General features: G+C 41.4%; 1 long non-coding RNA gene across 3 annotated transcripts in view; it reads right to left on the reverse strand.

The window, feature by feature from the left end:
• The window catches only part of LOC138975833 (uncharacterized), a 99,295-nt gene that overhangs the window by 7,589 nt on the left and 86,706 nt on the right, over positions 1–5,000 (reverse strand). For all 3 annotated transcript variants that reach the window (XR_011458777.1, XR_011458776.1, XR_011458778.1), the window contains one exon: positions 2,522–2,711. This is a non-coding gene — a long non-coding RNA (uncharacterized lncRNA). The remainder of the gene's footprint in view (positions 1–2,521; positions 2,712–5,000) is intronic.

Raw genomic sequence — 5,000 nt, forward strand, 5'->3', positions numbered from 1 at the left:
ACAATATGCGTAGGCAAGCATGATACGTCATGACGTCATATGATTCCTAGCATATTGACGTAATGCTAAAAATCCGTTATCTCGAGTTTTCTCCGTAATACATGTCCGTGGGTTTTTCAATGTTCGGTTATTTCCGTGGCTTCATGCGGAAAGGGAACCGTCGTCTGCAATCAACGACATGGACCATTCTGGTACTTGTTGCTGACAAAAACATGATTTTAACACAGAATTTAAAGTCAGAATAGCTATATAAACGCTATTGTGTTTTCATCGTAGCAATAGGGTCCGATATTAAGACATCATTTACCATGATTCTGTTATAGTTTGGTTTAGAAATTTTCTAAATCTCTATTCGCAGTCAAATGTGAGGTTGTTTTTTTTACCACCCGGTATATTGCACTGAACGAACTACACTTGCATTCGTCATGGACACGAGTGGATAAACACGAGTGTACGTTTTAGTTTCAGCCCACGAACACAAAAGAAGAAGAAGAATGGATCGAAGTTTTGATTTGATTTGATTGTTGTTGCTTTTGGGGTCCAGCAGACCATATAGGCCAAATCAGGAACAACGCAACTCTCATAAACCATGAATGGTTCACATGTCTGTTAAATTCCTGTTCCTGTCTCTTCTCACCAACCAAGATCCAAGGACGGGCGGCCACACCACAAGTACTCGTGCAGTCTACATCATGGTGTCTCTATGATATCACAGAGTACAATCCAAAGTCTCCTCTCTCAAAAAAACTCAAACACTAACATGTCAGGGACGAAGAATCAAAACAAAGCTAATGTTGGAGAAGGAAGCACGGGAAAATCAATGTCCCGCAGCAACTCACGTACAGATCCACTTTGAATTTGAACAACTGTGTAATAAGGTGTTCCGGGTGTGTGATGTCATAGTTTTAACCCCAAAACCAAACTATACAGCTCTTGGGAGACTAAGAGACAGTTTTTGACCCATTACGTCCCTTTATAAACCCACAATGTTTGTTTTCTTTTGCGCTGACTGTTATCCATTCCCTGCGCTGAGCGTAACCCACTCAATTATGATGCTTGCGCTGTTTCGAATCACCACTTTTCTTCAGTGATCAGTTTTGAACGATAATTGTGCCCTTATCTTTCCAACGTCGGCCTCAACGTTGTAGTACAGCAGCGAGAGGACGTCGTACAAGCTATTGTAAACGATGTATCCCGTACAGGCCCAAACAAAACTTTGTAATAAGCACATGAAACACAATTTTAGTGAACAAAAGTCAACACCTTCGCTTGTAATTGCATTGGTAGCTCGATCCATACCCAATTACTGATTTTAATTTTATGTATCCTTTTAACGCATGTCTTGTGTACCTCTCGATAACAACATTTGAGCGTATTGAACCAGTTTTCTGTCATTATTTGACACTTTTCTAAAGACACCCACGTTTTCTTGATGACGTCACAGGGTCGCTGCTCGGTTGGCGTGCATCTGAGTGTATACGGTGTGGAATAGGTTTGATAAATTCGTAAGAGTGCGAAGCCAGCCAGCGCAGTTTAAAACAGCGCGACGCGTTTACGTGCTTTCAGTGGAACACAAAAATCACGGGATTTTCCCAGCAAGCTCACGGTGGAAAATGTAACTTTGGGTAACGACCTGGGCAAAATTAGCGAGCGTCAGAAAGTTGTTCTCTCCAAGACTATCCGGTGCAGATCGATGAACTTTCTACAAGACTCTTGCCTAGCGATGTAGTCGCCTGGACGACGGCATTTTCCAGCGAAGCAAGGGCGCTGGTTCTGTGCGACGCTTATTTCTCGAGATAGGTGTGACCACAGGGCGTCATTTTAGCTTTTGTCATCCCAGATCTTGTATTCCAATCAGTGTCATTTCCCAGTTCTGTGTTCTGCGGTCGTATTGACTGACTTGAAAAAAGCAATGACATTTTATTTTTGCAAAGCAACTGATTATGAAAAGAAAAGAAAGCGTATGTTTGGGTCCTGCAAGACTTTTTTTTTAACAACTATTTCTCCCTTTACTGTTGCGTCGCCTGCAATAACCCATATACAAAATAATTATGACACTACCAGCCTGTTTCCGCATATTGAGCCAGACTTTTTGTTTTGGCATATCGACGTTGCAGTTCCGGAGCAAACGATCCAAATTTCCTTGCAAATTTGCGTTCAAACGTGTTTTCTTCCCGTAATATAACAATGCACAGCTCTAAAATATAGCCACGAACAAATCTAAGGTTCTCACTTCTTACTTATACATACGGCTTCTGGTAGATCAGTTTCCGTAGGTGTACTGTCAGGCACATGACAGTGTGCAGTACACGGAGATAATAATCTGTAATTATTTCTTGACTACTCGTATAAACATAATACATCTCTACCTCGCACAGACCCGTCTGTTTGGTATACTCGACTTACCTTTGCTTCTGAACAATAGATCCTATGGAAGCTCAGTTAACAAACAATTCATTTTGTAAATATATCTCTGTTTTGACAATGAGAAGACATCTTGATTAACCGTATTCGTACTTACGTTTGTCTAATCTTCTACAGTTCCATTTCGTATCACTTGTTATGGGTAATATTAACTTATCAACTTCCATTTTCTTTTTAAATTCTGGAAGTGCAAGGAAGCTTGGATTGGGAAGGGTGGTTTTGCAGGTTCCGTCGCGCCCTTTAGACTTCTTTGCTGTCGTCAAGGCTACCATTTCCAGACCGATAGTCTGCAAAAATCATAAAAAAAGATAGACTGTTACGTGCCAAAATCCATGATAACACACACACACACACACACACACACACACACACACACACACACACACACACACACACACTGGTGTGTGGTTTACGCATGCTAAATAGCCATTCAAGCTAACTGTGTCATTCAATGCTGTCAAATGCTATCGCAAGTGTAGTCTATAACTAAGGTTAGAATTACTTATTTTGTAAAAGATTCCATCGTTCTGTGAACCTCATGTGAGGCGGAGTGAGGCTTTAAATGGCACATACATGTCATGTGAATGGCTACATGTACACGCAAACATCACACCAGTTCTCGTGGTTTATTCAACCCCCGAGCGATCAGGGCCCTCTGTGTCCCACTTTATTCACACATGGCTTTGATTAGTTTGTGGTTTCAAAGCAACTCTAGGTCTGCAAAAGCAAGTGTTTCGGCACACGGTTACATTCGGCGTCGTCGACAAGGTTGGAACACGACATGATATGATCAGGAATGGCATTGAGGCCACTGAATCATTTTCGTGCTGTTCCCATTCCACGAATCTGGGTGGGACCTAAGCTTGGCGGGTCCATGGTTCGGACCCGGCGAAGCCGGCGTACGGTGCGCCACTCAAGCCGGGTATTCGGCTCTACTTCTTCCCGGCGAAGCCGGCTACCCGGCGAAGCGGGTATTCATCTAGTAAAGTATGTATGTGTAAGTGCACCCATTTAACTTATGATTCACGGCTTGCCGCGTGTTGTTTTCATGTTGAGATTTAGTATAGGCCAAACTGTGGAAGTGTTTGAACTACCTTGGCCCAGATAACGCTGGGAAATAAGGGGAATCCCCTGCAACACTTGCTCCTTGTATGTCAAGAAAGAGAGATCAAAGGTTTACAAATGGAGTGGAGAGTGGGCAACAACGAGAAAGAGAGAGGGGAACAGAAAGAGAGAGAAAAATAGAGAGAGAGAGAAAGGGAGGGAGGGAGGGAGGGAGAGAGGGAGGGAGGGAGGGAGGGAGGGAGAGAGAGACACACACAGACACAGACAGAGAGAGACAGAATGACAGACAAACACACATAGAGAGAAAGAGAGAGACTAAGAGAGAGAGAGAGAGAGAGAGAGAGAGAGAGAGAGAGAGAGAGAGAGAGAGAGAGAGAGAGAGAGAGAGAGAGAATTGAATTGAATTGAATTTTATTTAACAAGGATTAAGATTAAGAGAGAGAGTCAAGTCAAGTCAAGTCAAGTATTTTATTGTTTTGGGGCCAGAGGGCTTTGAAACAAAGATATAACTTTAACAAAAGAAGGTAACAAATCAGACAGTTAATATATGTATACAAATTGAGCGGACAAATACAACAATACTATACAACCAAAATAAATTGGCAATATACACTTCCATACATACAAACAAAAAGAAAAGAAAAATAGGTTTAACAAAATCAGGTAAGAAATCAGACAGATAATATGTATACATTAGGCGGACAACGATAATATACAGCCGAAATAAATTGGCAATACCATTATGCCATGCATCTTTTGTAAAAACACAAAACAAAACAAAAGCATGTATTACATACATATACATACCAATAAAGAAACTAGATGTAACGCTAACATACTAAAATCATAACATGGACTACAAATCTTGCTAGCTTCATTAGTTTTATCTTAGATATACAATTCATTAACTGTTCATATTTTAAACAATTTGGGAGAGAGAGAGTAAGAGAGAGAGAAAGAGCGAAAGAGAGAACCGAGATAGATAAAGGTAGTGTGTGTTGGGGGGGGGGGTTGCCCCGGCCGTACTACAGAGCTGTGTGGAACAGACGCTGCGGGTTCATAGTGTGTGTGCCCTATATATATATATCCCATGACCTCCCTTCTTTGTCTCTGTTACTTCAGTATGGGTATATATGTTGTATTTTTATAGCTCAATAAATACATCATGGACTCCAAAAAATATATGATAGTGCAGATTCCGATTTGGGCAAAGAGCTACGTTCCTCCCGACCTTTGACCTCGCGCCGAACAATGTGACACATTTGTATGAAGTTCCAAAATCGTATTGCACGGCTCAGAAAACCATATCAGTTGCACGCAAAAATGAATCTCAGAACTGATCTGATGTATGGGATGCAATAAACAAACGTTTCCTTCATTATGAAAGCAATGCAGATCGAAAAAAACGAACATTCAACTTACAAGATACCCAGATGCTAGCGAACCAAAACAAAAACACGAGTACCCTCCCTTGCATCGTTAGCAGACGACTTTTGAGAGTCTGTCAGTAA

Source organism: Littorina saxatilis, linkage group LG9, assembly GCF_037325665.1.
Source record: "Littorina saxatilis isolate snail1 linkage group LG9, US_GU_Lsax_2.0, whole genome shotgun sequence".
Classification (NCBI taxonomy): domain Eukaryota; kingdom Metazoa; phylum Mollusca; class Gastropoda; order Littorinimorpha; family Littorinidae; genus Littorina; species Littorina saxatilis.